Source organism: Somniosus microcephalus, chromosome 28 (genome assembly GCF_052327205.1).
Source record: "Somniosus microcephalus isolate GS21.2 chromosome 28, FLI_Smic_1.0, whole genome shotgun sequence".
Classification (NCBI taxonomy): domain Eukaryota; kingdom Metazoa; phylum Chordata; class Chondrichthyes; order Squaliformes; family Somniosidae; genus Somniosus; species Somniosus microcephalus.
In genome coordinates, this window is record NC_141014.1 from 33,484,199 (window position 1) to 33,500,483 (window position 16,285).

The 16,285-nt window shown below is 52.1% G+C and overlaps 1 long non-coding RNA gene across 1 annotated transcript; it reads right to left on the reverse strand.

Annotated features, from left to right (window-relative positions):
* Window positions 1-2,418: 2,418 nt before the first annotated feature.
* LOC147099523 (uncharacterized) lies at window positions 2,419-14,517 on the reverse strand. The gene is made up of 3 exons (XR_015073914.1): window positions 14,429-14,517; window positions 6,541-6,641; window positions 2,419-2,892 (listed from the first exon to the last, which is right to left on the reverse strand). It is a non-coding gene; the product is annotated as an uncharacterized LOC147099523 (long non-coding RNA).
* Window positions 14,518-16,285: the final 1,768 nt, after the last annotated feature.

Consider the following 16,285-nt stretch of genomic DNA (forward strand, 5'->3'; position numbering starts at 1 on the left):
ATGAGAGGTTAAACCGAGGCCCTGCCTGCTCTCTCAGGTGAATGTAAAAGATCCCATTTTGAAGAAGAGCAGGGGAGCTCTCTCTGGTGTCCTGGCCAACCAACATAAACAAAAATAGATGATCTGGTCATTATCGCTTTGCTGTTTGTGGGAGCTTGCTGTGCACAAATTGGCTGCCGTGTTTCCCACATTACAACAGTGACTACACTTCAAAAAGTACTTCATTGGCTGTAAAGCGCTTTGAGACGTCCGGTGGCCGTGAAAGGCGCTACATAAATGCAAGTCTTTCTTACAGGTGGCAATTCACATGAATGTAGCAGTAACAGTGACCATGAGGCTTTTGAATTGTCATAAAATCCCAACAGGTTTACTAACGTCCTTTAGTGGGCCTATACGTGACTCCAATCCCACTCCAACGTAGTTGAGTCTTAACTGCCCTCTAAAGAGGGCCTAGCGAGCCACTCAGTTGGCTCACCACCACCATCTCAGGGCAATTAGGGATGGGCAATAAATGCCGGCCTTGCCAGCAACGCCCACATCCCTGGAATGAATATAAATTAATCAGAGCGCTACAATACGTAAGAAGTAGGAGCAGGAGTAGGCCATACGGCCCCTCGGGCCTGCTCCGCCATTCAATAGGATCATGGCTGATCCGAACCTAGACTCCCGTCCACTTCCCTGCCCTCTCCCCGTAACCCCTAATTCCCTTATCTGCTAGGAAACTGTCTATCTCCGTTTTAAATCTATTTAATGTCGCAGCTTCCACAGCTCTCTGAGGTAGCAAATTCCATAGATTTACTACCCTCTGAGTGAAGAAGTTTCTCCTCATCTCAGTTTTGAAAGGGCAGCCCCTTATTCTAAGATTATGCCCCCTAGTTCTAGTCTCACCCATCAGTGGAAAATACGGCACACGGGGGGGATATTAAACCCACAGGAAGGCGAGGAGCCTGGCTGATTCTACACCCACTTGATGCTGAGGCTAACTGTAACACCTCAACCGGGATCGGTTACCTCACGACAGATCAGGCATTGAGTCGCCTAGGCTGTCCGATCAGTAGCGCACTGGACAGTGCCTATTTCCGTGAGGCCATGAGGGAAGCTCTTGCATGGTACGGTAGCATAGCAACCCACAGGTCATGAGTTCAAATCCAACGATGGCAAGTTTTTTTTTTCAATTAATTCTCGGGATGTGAGCGTCACTGGCAAGGCCGGCCTTTATTGCCCATCCCTAGTCGCCCCTTGAGAAGGTGGTGGTGAGCCGCCCTCTTGAACCGCTGCAGTCCGTGTGGTGAAGGTGCTCCCACAGTGCTGCTAGGGAGGGAGATCCAGGAGTTTGACCCAGCGACGATGAAGGAACGGCCGATATATTTCCAAGTCAGGATGGTGTGTGACTTGGAGGTGGTGGTGATCCCGTGCGCCTGCTGCCCTTGTCCTTCTAGCTGGTGGAGGCCACAGGGGAAGGAAATTGAATTCAATAAAACCTGGTCACAAAAGCACAAAAACAGGCCTGTTATAACAGCCCAACTGGTTCAATGGAAGCTGCACCTCCCGGTCTGGCCTACACGTGACTCCAGACCCACACCACACGATCAACTCTTAATGGCCTCTGAAGTGGCCTAGCAAGCCACTCGATTGTAAAATGAACTGCTATAGAAGGCAGCCCACCATCACCTTCTCAATGGAACTAGCGATGGACAATAAACACGCCCACATCCTGAAAACAAATTTTAAAAAACGGTTTTTCGGTTAATTTTTCACAAAAATCACCATAGCCGAAAGTAGCTAATGTGGTGTAAGTTTAAAAGACTGGGTATTCTGCGGCGAGTGTCTCACCTCCTGACTCCCCAAAGCCTTTCCGCCATCTACAAGGCACAAGTCAGGAGTGTGTTGGAATATTCTCCACTTGCCTGGATGAGTGCAGCTCCAACAAGACTCAAGAAGCTCGACACCATCCAGGACAAAGCAGCCCGTTTGATTGGCACCCCATCCACCACCTTAAACATTCACTCCCTCCACCACCGGCGTACCGTGGCTGCAGTGTGTACCATCTACAAGATGCACTGCAGCGACTCGCCAAGGCTTCTTCGGCAGCACCTCCCAAACCCGCGACCTCTTCCACCTAGAAGGACAAGGGGCAGCAGGCACACGGGATCACCACCACCTCCAAGTTCCCCTCCAAGTCACACACCAGCCTGACTTGGAAATATATCGGCCGACCCTTCATCGTTGCTGGGTCAAAATCCTGGAACTCCCTCCCTAACAGCACTGTGGGAGTACCTTCACCACATGGACTGCAGCGGTTCAAGAAGGCGGCTCACCACCACCTTCTCGAGGGTGACTAGGGATGGGCAATAAATGCTGGCGTTGCCAGCGACGCCCACATCCCATAAGCGAATAAAAAAATTACACTGTTCTTGCTCCAATTCATTGTTTTTCTTTTATAAAAAAAGCAGCCTCTGGCTCTCAGATGTTTACAATGCACGTAATTTATAAGTTCAGTTACTGGGTTTTATTCAGATGGAGAGTCTTCTTCCCTGCGCTGTTCTTGAAGTTGGTGTGTAAGGTTTGCCAGTGTTACTGGTGTGACTGTGCCCTGTTCCTGGTGTTGTTTTGCAGTCTAGACGTGTGGGCATTGGCAGAAGCAACCGTCCATCGCCTGGATGTGAAGGGCCTCCTTCCACCCTTTGCACTGTCCACTCTAATCCTCCCCCACTCGTGATCTGCCTTCTCCCTCTGGCGTAAGTGATGGGCCGCATCTTTGTTGTAGCATCGAAGGCTGTAGACTTTGGGTGTAGCTCGTCCAGTAGTGCCTGGATCCATCCTCTCCGCTGGTGGTCATGTATTGACCGGGACTGGTCATGCAAGAGTTGGTGTTCGCTGACAGACCTCACCCTGCAAGCAAATACAATTTCCTTTTAAAATATCTCACTATCTACATCCGCTAGAGCAGGACTTATCTGAACCAATGCTCTCTTGGCCAACCTCCCACCTTCCAAATCCCTCCATGGCCTCGCCCCTCCCTATCTCTGTAACCTCCTCCAGCCCTACAACCCTCCGAGATCTCTGCGCTCCTCCAATTCTGGCCTCCTGAGCATCCCCCGATTTCAATCGCTCCACCATTGGTGGCCGTGCCTTCAGCTGCCCTGGGCCCTAAGCTCTGGTATTCCCTCCCTAAACCTCTCCGCCTCTCTCTCCTCCTTTAAGACGCCCCTTAAAACCTACCACTTTGACTGTCCTAGTATCTTCTTATGTGGCTCGGTGTTGAATTTTGTTTGATAATCGCTCCTGTGAAGCAGCCTTGGAACATTTAACTATAGGCGCTATGTAAATGCAAGTCGTTATTGTTGTGGTCAAAATGATCCCCCAAATGCTGGCAATCTAATCCCTTGCAGTCCAGGGAACTCAATCCTATTGGCTGTACGGACAGATTGTTAAATAGAATAAGCCAGTTGGCATTAACTCGAATGAGGTAATATTGACCGAGAATATCTGGAGGGCTGTCAGGTTACGACACACACCAGACAGACACACTGGCACAGTGTGAGAACGGAAGGTCAATCGCTGATTAGACGCCAGTGTCGATCGGGAATAAGTTCCTTTTGCGATAAAGATCGGAAGAGATGAGGGATTAGAGGCTACAGAGAATCCTAATCAGCTAGCGGCCTAGAAATTCGTCTTGGGCGACGGCACAAAACGGCCGGTATCGGATCGGCCGCCCGTTACACGCTGCGCCCAATATTTGGTTCCATTGTGCCCGATTTGCGCCAGTGACCGAGATGAATTTCTAGGCCACAGAGTGTAATAAACCTAAAAAAGACATTGGGCCGTATTTTGCGACCCGCGCGAGGTGCGCACAACACGCGCCCGTAGGGCGCTGAAACCCGGTGACATAAATCGTGCCATTCATGTAGAATTGACTTATGAAATATACTGGGCGGCCTGCTGGTGGCGTTGTCCAGGGAGAGTATAAATACTCGGGCACGGGCCCAGATTGCTCAGGGACATTTTGTAAACAGGAACTAGTGAAGAATAACTAGACTTCCATGTTGTGAAACAGTTGATTAAAGCCTTGTTTAATACTCCGACCAAGTGCCTAGTAGTTTTCTTACGTCACCCGGCACTTGCGACCTGTCAAGAATCCTCGTCAGATCCTCCGCATCCCCGGGAGACGGGCCTCCGCGGGGTGGGGAGGGTTGCGCTATTTGCCCAACTTCTGCCCGCTGAATGCCTGTAAAATTCTTACGCCTGGTAAAAGCAGACGTAAGGCCTGCTTTTACCAGCATAAGAGTTTTAAAAAATAGAAAAATAAAATGTTATCACTCAAAAAAATACTCTTCAAAAAGGTAAGTTTATTTTTAGCCCCGTTAAAACATATACATTGTTTTATCAAAAACTTAAATTTGTTTAAAATATGTAATGAAATGGCATTTTTATTCATTTTAAATAGGTCATTTAAAAATTTTTTATTTCATGTGTTGGTGTATTTTTTAAGTGATCCCATTCATACTTTTGACAGTTCCGTACGTACAGGAACTGTCAAAAGTATGAATGGGGATGCCCTTCTTTTATTGGTTGGGCCGTCCCATGTGATCCTAGGAGCACCTACGAACTGCCTGCGCCCCTGGGATACGCGGGCCGTGCCCGCGCGGACCCGGAGAGGCCCAGGATCGCGAGCCTCCGTACCTCCCGGGCCACCGGGTACTTTCGTAGACATTGTGCAGGTCGGAGGCGTCCGGTCGCAAATGCTGGCCCATATTAATTGAGACGGGCGGAATGATGGCAGCTTGAGTGAACCACTAAACAAGCCAACACACCGACAGAAATCAACACGGTAGTTAACTCTATAAATACCGGCCTGTATACTCTGTATAGTCCGACCTGGGGCGACAGTGAGCGATTGGAGAGAAGCGAGCTCTCCACCTGTGAGTAATTTTGACGCTGGTGTCGCGGACACTGCATGTAATGGGTTGCATTAGTGTGTTTATGAATGAGAGTTCTCAATCTTGCACCTCGCTATTTCCTGGTCCATGAACCTGCACTGAGGTGAGCGAGGGATAGTGAGGATTCTAAGACCCGGACATTGGCCCTTATATTTCTCAATTGCATCCTTCTCCTTCTTAGGCAGTCCCTCGGAACCGAGGATGACTTGCTTCCACATTAAAAATGAGTTCGCAGGTGACTGATGAGTCCAATGCAGGACCTACAGTCTCTGTCCATGTCTCTGAGGCATACAGCAGGGCGGGTATCACTGCTGCTCTGTAGACCATGAGCTTAGTGCCGGGTTTGAGGTCCTGCTCTTCAAACACTCTCTTCCTCAGGCGACCGAAGGCTGCACTGGCACACTGAAGGCGGCGTTGGACTTCGTCGTTGACGCCTACCCTTGTTGACAGTAGGCTCCCGAGGTATGGTGAGGGATAGTGAGGATTCGAAGACCCGGACATTGGCCCTTATATTTCTCAATTGCATCACAGGTATAAGCACAGCCTGTTGCAGTACTGAACCACACGGACTGGAGAGTCCCAGGTCCGATTCCTAGTCTGAGTTAGCTGGATTCTGCTTGGGCAACACTTAAGGTGCTACAATTGGATTCCTGATCTCTGCGCCTTAATTTCCCAACCGGCAGTGAATTTACCAGTGACTTAGATGAGGGAACAGAGAGCCGTATATCCAAGTTTGCTGACCACACCAAGTTAGGTGGCACAGTCAATAGTGTAGGTGGGAGCAGAAAGTTGCAACGCGACATTGAGAGATTAAGTGAGTGGGCCAAACTGTGGCTGTATGGTGGGGGGAGTCCAGAACAAGGGGGCGTAACCTTAAAATTAGAGCCAGGCTGTTCAGGGGTGATGTCAGGAAGCACTTCTTCACACAAAGGGTAGTGGAAATCTGGAACTCGCTCCCCCCCAAAAAAGCTGGTGAGGCTGAGGGACAATTGAAAATGTCAAAACTGAGATTGATAGATTTTTCTTAGGCAAAGGTATTAAGGGATATGGAATTGAGTTCACCCAGAAGGACAAGGGCAGCAGGCGCATGGGAACACCACCACCTCCAAGCTCCCCTCCAAGTCACACACCATCCTGACTTGGAAATATATCGCCATTCCTTCATCGTCGCTGGGTCAAAATCCTGGAACTCCCTTCCTAACAGCACTGTGGGAGTACCTTCACCACACGGACTGCAGCGGTTCAAGAAGGCGGTTCACCACCACCTTCTCAAGGGGCAATTAGGGATGGGCAATAAACGCTGGCCTTACCAGCGACGCCCACAACCCATAGATGAATTAAAAAAAAGTTGGAATAGAGATCAGCCCTGAACTGATTTGAGTAGCGGAGCAGGCTCAAGGGGCTGAATGGCCTCCTCCTGTTCCTATGTTCCTGCCAACTGTCGGACAATCCTTGAGCAAGCTTTTGATCAAATTGTAAAGAGCCTTGTCAGTAAATGATAGCACCGTTCCCCCTCTGTACTGATATTCCCCATTAACTAGGTCAATAGAGCTTTCCTGGAGAAACCTGACCATTCCAGCACCCAAAGGTCGATACTTACACGACAGCTCTGGTCTGGTTTAGGGTTGGCAGCAGTGTGACGACCATCAGGGTTACCACAGCCAGCGGCAGCCCACTCTGTGCTGCGGGCATTGCCAAACGCTAGGGGGAGGGGAGGGAAAGGAAAACAAACAGTATATATTACACATAAAAATCTTCTGCAGATTATAGTCTAGAAATTCCGGTTTGCGCCTTTAGTGTGTACACCCTTATTGTCTGTATAATTAAGACCTACCTATGGAGTATTTACAGCACAGAAACAGGACATTCATAGAAACATAGAAAAATAGGAGCAGGAGTCGGCCCTTCGAGCCTGCTCCGCCATTCAATATGATCATGGCTGATCCTCTATCTCAATACCATATTCCCGCTCTCCCCATACCCCTTGATGCCTTTTGTGTCTAGAAATCTATCTATCTCCTTCTTAAATATATTCAGTGACTTGGCCTCCACTGCCTTCTGTGGTAGAGAATTCCACAGGCTCACCACCCTCTGAGTGAAAACATTTCTCCTCATCTCAGTCCTAAATGTCCTACCCCGTATCCTGAGACTGTGACCCCTCGTTCTAGAGCCCCCCCAGCCAGGGGAAACATCCTCCCTGCATCCAGTCTGTCTAGCCCTGCCAGAATTTTATACGTTTCAATGAGATCCCCTCTCATTCTTCTAAACTCTAGTGAATACAGGCCTAGTCGACCCAATCTCTCCTCATATGACAGTCCTGCCATCCCAGGAATCAGTCTGGTGAACCTTCGCTGCACTCCCTCTATGGCAAGTATATCCTTTCTTAGGTAAGAAGACCAAAACTGCACACAGTACTCCAGGTGTGGTCTCACCAAGGCCCTGTATAACTGTAGTAAGACATCCTTGCTCCAGCCCAACTGGTCCGTGCCGGTGTTTATGCTCCACACGAGCCTCCTCCCACCCCACTTCATCTCACCCCATCAGCATATCCTTCTATTCCTTTCTCCCTCACGTGCTTATCCAGCTTCCCCTTAAATGACTCTATACTATTCGCCTCAACCACTCCCTGTGGTAGCGAGTTCCACATTCTCACCACTCTCCGGGTAAAGAAGTTTCTCCTGAATTCCTTATTGGATTTATTAGTGACTGCAGTGGGGAAAGAGTTAAACTGACATCGCTGGCAGTTTCACTGAATGGTGTACGAAAGAGGGACTAACATGAAGGACCACATCTAAAGAAGCGGTCAAGATAAGCTGACCTCTGAAAGCTAAAAAACAATTAAATGCAGACAGGGTGTCTGGGATTTCAGCTGCCCGTAAAAACTTTATATCTGGGCTGCATCCCAAGGTATCTTTTAATCAGCATTCAGCAGTTTGAGTGATTGATTGAGGAGGCAGCTCATACATGTTTATATTAAGATTCGTAACCAATCCGTGACGGTGCATGCGGGCCAAGATCCAATCAGGTGGCAGGAATGAATTGTGCATGAGGTGGTCATGTGTATTGTAATGTATAAAAATCTAGTGTTTGCTGTATCAATTTGGAAAAGTCTGGCTAAGACAGAGCAGACTGTCTCCCCACCAGTGCAATAAAGACAACTTGACTATCGATCTAAAACCTTGCGTCGAGTGTTGGTTTAAAATACTCCACAACAGTGACCATCTTATATTTATGGCCCCTAGTTCTGGTCTCGCCTGCAAGTGGAAACGTCTTCTCTACGTCTACCCCATCGAACCCTTTCATAATTTTAAGGACCTCCATCAGGTCACTCCTCAAGAGAAAAGAGCCTCGGCCTGTTCAATCTTTCCTTATAGTTATAACCTCTCAGTTCTGCTGTCTATCTTTTTTACACATTCTTCAGTTCCTCTATGCCTTTTTTTATAATATGGAGACCAAAAACTGTTCACAGTACTCCAAGTGTGGTCTAACCAAGGTTCTATACAAGTTTAACACAACTTCTCTACTTTTCAATTCTATCCCTCTAGAAATGAACCCCAGTGTTTAGTTTGCTTTTTTTATGGCCTTATTAACCTGCGTCGCTACTCTGTCCATTATTTTAATGGAGATACTGTTGAGGCTGCCGCGGAACACGAATGGAGGCCGAACCGATCTGAGGAACACATGGCTTTTATTACATTCTCTTGAGAGATGGCTGCCCCAGCTCCTCTCTCTGCTAAACCCAAAAACAGAATGAGGGCGACACCCGCGCTTTTGAGTACACACTGAGGGCGACGCCCGCTCCTTTGTCATGCCTTAAAGGCAGCATGCTTCTTAAAGGCAAGGTGCCCAATTTATTGTCCACGGACGGAAAAGTGGATTGCGCCCGTTTAGGTGGCGATCCGCCACACAGCTCCCCCCAGAATCCGCTTAGGAGGTGTGGACGAGACGGTGCGGCAGTCTGATGGGCCGGCCGGAGCGGCTCTTGTAGGACGCCGGTGGACGTGGAACGGCCGGGCGTGGAGCAGCCGGGTGTACTGGCTTGAGGGCAGGTCGGCCACGTGGCGGTGGACGAGCTACTGGGACCTGCTCACCGGGCTCCGAATGTGCTGGCTTGAGTCGGTCAACCAACACTTTTTCAGTCCTGTCGCCCACTTGTAGGTCGAAAAATTTGTCCCCAGCCTGTAGCACTTTGTAGGGCCCGTCGTACGGCGGTTGAAGGGGTCCGCGGTGGGCATCGTGCCGGACGAAAACAAACCGTGCCTGGTGCAGGCTTAGCGGGACGTGTGAGGTGGATTCACCGTGCCGGGCAATGGGCACCGGGGCGAACTGTAGCGCCGATGAGGCGAAGTCGTGGCGTTGCTGGTCGGCTGACCAGGGTGTCGTGGCGGTGGGCAGGAACTCGCCGGGTACGCGCAGCGGCTGGCCGTACACGAGCTCTGCTGCCGATGCGTGGAGGTCTTCTTTAACCGCGGAGCGCAGGCCGAGGAGGACCCACGGGAGTCGGTTGGTCCAGGCGCCGTCCTGGAGGCTGGCTCGAAGAGATGCCTTCAAGGATCTGTGGAACCGCTCACACAGTCCGTTGGCTTGGGGGTGGTACGCTGTGGTGCGGTGAATGGTCACCCCGAGATTGCGTGCGATGGCGGTCCAGAGTTCAGAGGTAAATTGCGGACCTCTGTCCGACATCATGTCGGAGGGGACGCCGAACCGTGCGACCCAGGTGCTGACGAAGGCTCTGGCGATGCCGGCAGTGGTGGTAGAGGTCAGTGGAATTGCCTCGGGCCGGCGTGTGGTGCGGTCGACGATCGTCAGCAAGTGCGTGTGGCCTTGCGACGGCGGCAGGGGCCCGACAATGTCCACGTGGATGTGGTCGAATCTACGTGAAGGGATGGTGAACTCCTCGAGGGGTGCTTTTGTGTGTTGCTGCACCTTGGCCCGTTGGCAGGCTAGGCAGGAGTTGGCCCAAGTACGCACATCCTTGCGAAGGCCGCGCCAGACAAAGCGGTTGGCTACCAATTTGATGGATGCGCGGGCGCCGGGGTGGGAGAGGTTGTGGAGAATCTCGAATACCCGGCGGCGCCAGGACGCTGGGACGACGGGCCGAGGTTGAGATAGGGATATGTCGCACTTGACCGTGACTGCGGTCGGGCCGCAGGCGACGTCGGCCAGGCGTAGCCCTGGTAGGTTGGTAGGTGCGGAGAGCAGATCAGGGTCCGTGAGCTGGTCTGCTGCGAGTTGAGCGTAGTCGACTGCCAGGTGTGCGGCGTGGATGGCGGGGCGGGAGAGGCAGTCAGCTACCACGTTGTCTCGGCCGGAGACGTGTTGGATGTCCGTGGTGAACTCGGACACTGCCGCGAGCTGGCGCTGCTGCCTGGCGGACCAGGGGTCGGTTGTCTTTGCCATTGCGAATGTCAGGGGTTTGTGGTCGACAAACGCAGTGAAGGGGTGACCCTCCAGCAAAAACCGAAAATGGTGGACCGCCAGGTACAGCGCGAGGACCTCGCGGTCGAAAGTGCTGTACTTGACCTCCGGGGGGCGTAGTTGGCGGCTGAAGAAGGCAAGTGGTTGCCAGGCGCCGTCGACCCACTGCTCGTACATGGCGCCGACCGCGTGGTCGGAGGCGTCCGTGGTGAGCGCTACTCTGGCATTGGGCCGTGGGTGCGCGAGCAGGGTGGCGTCGGCGAGTGCGGTCTTGGTGGAGTTGAAGGCGGCTGATACGTCTGCCGTCCATTCGACTGCCATCTTGCCGCTCCTGCCCCGGAGGGCTTCATACAGGGGCCTCATGAGGGACGCCGCTTTGGGGATGAAGCGGTTGTAGAAATTCACCATCCCGAGGAACTCCTGGAGTCCTTTGATGGTGGTGGGGCGGGTAAATTGCTGGACGGCCTGCACCTTGGTGGGCAGAGGAATGGCCCCAGCATGGGTGATGTGGTGGCCGAGGAAGTCGATCTTGTCCAGGCCGAACTGGCACTTGGCTGGGCTGAGGATGAGCCCGTGGTCACTGAGGCGCCCGAACAGGATGCGAAGGTGTTCGAGGTGTTCCTGCTTGGAGGAACTGGCTACCAGGATGTCGTCCAGGTAGACGAACAGGAACTTCAGGTCCCGAAGGACCGAGTCCATGAGCCGTTGGAATGCCTGGGCCACATTTTTGAGGCCGAAGGGCATCCGCAGGAACTCGAAAAGCCCGAAGGGGGTGATTACGGCCGTCTTGGGGACGTCCGCAGGGTGGACGGGGACTTGGTGGTAGTCGCGCACCAGGTCGACTTTGGAAAAGACTGAGCGGCCGGCCAGTCTAGCCGAGAAGTCCTGAATGTGCGGCACGGGGTACCGATCAGGGGTGGTGGCATCGTTGAGGCGGCGGTAATCCCCGCAGGGGCGCCAACCCCCGCCTGGTTTGGGGGCGATGTGGAGTGGGGAGGCCCAGGGACTGTTGGAGCGGCGGATGATGCCGAGCTGTTCCATAGTGGCAAACTCGGTCCGCGCGATCTCCAGTTTGGCCGGGTCCAGCCTGCGGGCGTGGGCGTACACTGGGGGGCCTGTGGTGGGGATGAAGTGTTCCACCCCGTGTTTGGCGACCTCCGCGGAGAAGGTCGGGTTGGTGAGGGCCGGGAATTCGGCCAGGAGTGCCGAGTAGTCATCCGTGGCCCGGGCGTGGCACTGTGACGCCATGTCGGCGGGTTGACGGGGGGCCATGGCGCCCAGGATGGGGGACATGGTGTTCATGTCCACGAGGCGGTGTCGAGGGATGTCTACCAGTAGGCCGTGGGCGCACAGGAAGTCTGCGCTGATGAGAGGGGAGAGTACCTTGGCAGTGATGAACTCCCATCGGTAGCGGCGACCAGCGAGGTCGAGGGTGACTGTGCGGGTGCCGTACGTCCGGATGTCCGAGCCGTTAGCGGCAGCCAGCGCCTGTCCTCGTTCGCCCTTTTGGATGTCGAGGGCGGAGGCCGGGATGATGCTGTGCTGAGCTCCAGTGTCGCACAGGAACCGGCGGCCGGTTTTGTCATCCGTGACGTACAGCAGGGAGCCCGCGTGGCCCACGGCCATCGCGGGGGCTGGTACGGGGGCGGACTTGAAGGAGCAGGGAGGTGTGCACCGTTGTGCCCTGGCGCCGAACCGTGCGTGGTAGTAACAGTAGCCCGGGTTTGTGGGGCGCGAAGGCCCCGTGGGCCCCGTGGCTGGGCCTTGTGGCCGCGTGGTGGCCGGTGAGGGGCGCGCCCAGGCTGTGGCTGCCAGGTCCGGAGCGACGTCGCGGCTGGAGTGAGCGGACAGCAGCTTGTCGGCCTCGTCGGCCAGGGCTTCTAGGTCCGTGAGGCCGGACGCCACGATCGCTGGGCGGATGCTGGGAGGTAGCTGGCGGATGAACAGCGTGCGGAAGAGGGACCCGGGTGGGCTCTCGTCGGTGAGTGAGAGCATGTGGGAGAGGAGGTCTGACGGTGAGGCATCACCGAGGCCTGGAAGGTCGAGGAGGCGGCAGTTTCGCTGGTATGTAGAGGTCGTAAATTTTTTAAGGAGCGCGGCCTTAAGATGTGCATACTTGCCCTCCTCTGGTGAGTTCTGCAGCGCTATCCAGACCTTCGTGACTGTGGAGCTACCGAGTGACGCGACGAGGTAGTCATACTTCGTCCCATCTGTGGTGATGTGTCGCAGCCGGAATCGGGACTCAGCTTGGAGGAACCAGGCTTCAGGCTGGTTTTCCCAAAACTCCGGCAGTTTCACGGAAACTGCATTCGTGTCCGCCATTGCAGTGCTCGGAATACGTTCTGAGTGTCGGGGTCACCAATGTTGAGGCTGCCGCGGAACACGAATGGAGGCCGAACCGATCTGAGGAACACATGGCTTTTATTACATTCTCTTGCGAGATGGCTGCCCCAGCTCCTCTCTCTGCTAAACCCGAAAACAGAATGAGGGCGACACCCGCGCTTTTGAGTACACACTGAGGGCGACGCCCGCTCCTTTGTCATGCCTTAAAGGCAGCATGCTTCTTAAAGGCAAGGTGCCTGATTTATTGTCCATGGACGGAAAAGTGGATTGCGCCCGTTTAGGTGGCGATCCGCCACAATACTAACATTTTTTATTTTTAAATTGTGTTAAAAGAATATCGCAACATCACCGTAAGTGCTTGTACGGTAATATTGCAAACAGTAATCTCTAGCCTTATGGTTCTTTTAGAATGAACAGGGAGATTCTTTTATCAATTGAAAATATCTCATTGGTATCGGAGTCAGAATACCTGCAATCTTTGAGTGACCTTAGCAATCACACTTGAGGGAAAGAAGAAGCCAAGCAATTTCATCCTGTTTCTGACCTGCAGTGGAAGAGCAATTAAACTCTAAATGACCTCATCCCGTGCTTAATTAACAGCAGTTAGGCTTTGTAATCTGAAAGGGACAAAGGTCACCTTAGCAGCAGAATAATAGTGTGCATTAAAAAGAGAGACTTGCTGGACATCCCAAACTGCTTTACAGCCAATGAAGTACTTTTTGAAGTGTAGTCACTGTTGTAATGTAGGAAACGCAGCAGTCAATTTGCGCACAGCAAGCTCCCACAAACAGCAATGAAATAAATGACCAGATCGTCTGTATTAGGCATTGGTTGAGGGATAAATATTGGCCAGGACACCGGGGAGAACTCCCCTGCCCTTCTTGCAATAGTGGCCGTGGGATCTTTTACGTCCACCTGAGAGAGCAGATTTAACTAGCAGCAGGAGGCTGGATAGCGCTCTGCACTGGTAAGCTGTATGGTATTAGTTGGTTTATCACCAGTGGCGTCACTGTGTACAAGGGTGGGTCCTTAAGACTTGGCTCTGCAGATTTGCACCTAAGATCTCTGGGCTTCACTTAGTGGGATGTGCCCCTATGGAGAGACAGTGTGCACTCCACACTGGGAAAACACAAGTCTTACATTTGTAGATTTTGCAGTAACTTGGCTTGGAGGCTCTTAATCAAGAAGCTCAACACCATCCAGGACAAAGCAGTCCACTTAATCGGCAGTCTTAAACATTCACTCCCTCCACAACCGGCGCACCGTGGCTGCAGTGTGTACCATCTACAGGATGCACTGCAGCAACTCGCTAAGGCTTCTTCAGCAGCACCTCCCAAACCCGCAACCTCCATCACCTAGAAGGACAAGGGCAGCAGGCGCATGGGAACACCACCACCTCCAAGTTCCCCTCCAAGTCACACACACTTGGACATAAATTGGCCGTTCCTTCATCGCCGCTGGGTCAAATTCCTGGAACTCCCTCCCTAACAGCACTGTGGGAGCACCTTCACCACACGGACTGCAGCGGTGCTTACTCCATCCCAAGTCTCCCCACTATGAACACGTCCTACCACAAACTAGCATTGCCAGTGAGCAGGAGGGCACCCATGGACCAGGCTAGTGCTGTTGTCCTCAACTAAAGCCAGATGCATAGAGGTCGGGCAGCCAACGCAGAGGGAAAAACAATGGCAGGCAATTTGGGGAGAGGAAATGATGGAAAGTCTTACCCACTGATGGTGAAAACAGGACGATTTTCTAGTCTCGCATTGCTGAACGGAGCCAGTTGCTTGTCTGACCACTTGCCGAATTTTGTGGACAGTTGAGACACTAGAGAGATCGTAGAACGCTGTGGGATGTGAACTTATAGCCAAGGAGCGGCACTAAATCAGCCCCGTGACACCATGCACATTCTTACTGAAAATTAACAAAAAAAAATCTTCAGATCTCCAACATCGCAAGGCTCGACATTCCATGGTAGCCTCCAAGGCAACAAACGGTTGCTGTGAGTGGCTCCATGTTGCCTCCCCAGACATTAACCACATCATTTGCGGACATTTTTCCAAGAACAAGAAGTCATCAATTCCACATGCCATTCCTTCGGGCTGAAGCGTTATTTATGTGTCTTCGGAGAGCTGTAAAGCGAAGCTCCGCAAACATCGTAACTACATTTCCCGGCTTGTCTCCCATTCTCCCCCCGCCACCCCGCTACCCGCGAACATTCTGCCAGTCTGCTGCGGTTGCTTGCCCTTGTCTAGCAAAGCGTGCACAGTCTGTTTCAACTAGCATTCCAACCCAGCGACAATCCCTCGCGCCAATTCTTTTTCATAAGATGTGTGACAGGAAAATTAGCATTTCCGTCTCTGTCATGTTAATTGTTGGATTCCGCCCTAACACATGCAGGGTTAAAATTGGTTACTGCTAACTGTAACCCAGAGTGGCTGATGCACACACCTCAGGACAAAGCAAAGCCCTTTTCTTTTTAGGATGGCCTTTGACATGAATCAGTCATTCATGAAAGAAAGACTTATGAAATAATACTGAGCGGCCTGCGGGTGGCGCTATCCAGGGAGAGTATAAATACTCGGGCACGGGCCCAGCTTGCGCAGGACATTCTTAACAGGAACTAGTGAAGGATACAGCTAGACCTCCATGTTGTAAAACAGTTGATTAAAGCTTTGTTTAATGCTTAGACCAAGTGCCCAGTAGTTTTCTTACGTCAGCCTTCATATATGTAAGTTGACTGTTGCCATTGTCTTAGGATGCGGACCCACCTAACAAGTCTTCCAAACCGTTTGGAACAGATCAAGCCACTCCATTTAAATACAAACATCCTATGGAGTTGTTTGCAGCACACGTTTGTTTGGTCACATGATTTGCGTGGGAAAACGACGTATTGAATCCTGACGAAAGGTCTTCGACCTGAAACGTTAACACTGTTTCTGTCTCCACGGATGCTGCCTGATCTGCTGAGTATTTCCAGCCTTTTCTGTTGTTATTTCGGATGTCCAGCATCCGCTGGATTTTGCTATTGTATTGAATCCTGTAAATGGCTGACCACCAGATCGAGCAAATCGCCAAGGTTTCTTCGGCAACACCTCCCAAGCCCGTGACCTCCATCGCCTAGGTCAAGGGCCGCAGGTGCACGGGAACACCACCACCTCCAAGATCCCATTCCAAGTTACACGCCTTCTCAAAATGGATGCATATCAGCGTTCCATCGGCGTAGCCGGGCCAAAATCCTGGCGCTCCCTCCCTAACAGCATTGTGGGAACACCTTCACTACAGGGACTGCAGCAGTTCAAAAAGAAGGTCCAGCGCCACCTCCTCAAGGGGCAACGAGGGGTGGGAAATAAGTGCCGGCCTTGCCAGCGATGCCCACATTCCAAGCATTAATTTTTGTAAGTCTTCATTTACATAAATGCAAGTTCTCAAGTCATTTCCTTTAACATTGATGGCGTCTTGCATGGTAGGTCTGTGGATCTTCACCGAGGTTTCATAGAAACACAAGATAGGAGCAGGAGTAGGCCATTCGGCCCCTCGAGCCTGCTCCGCCATTCAATGAGATCATGGCCGATCATCCAAAC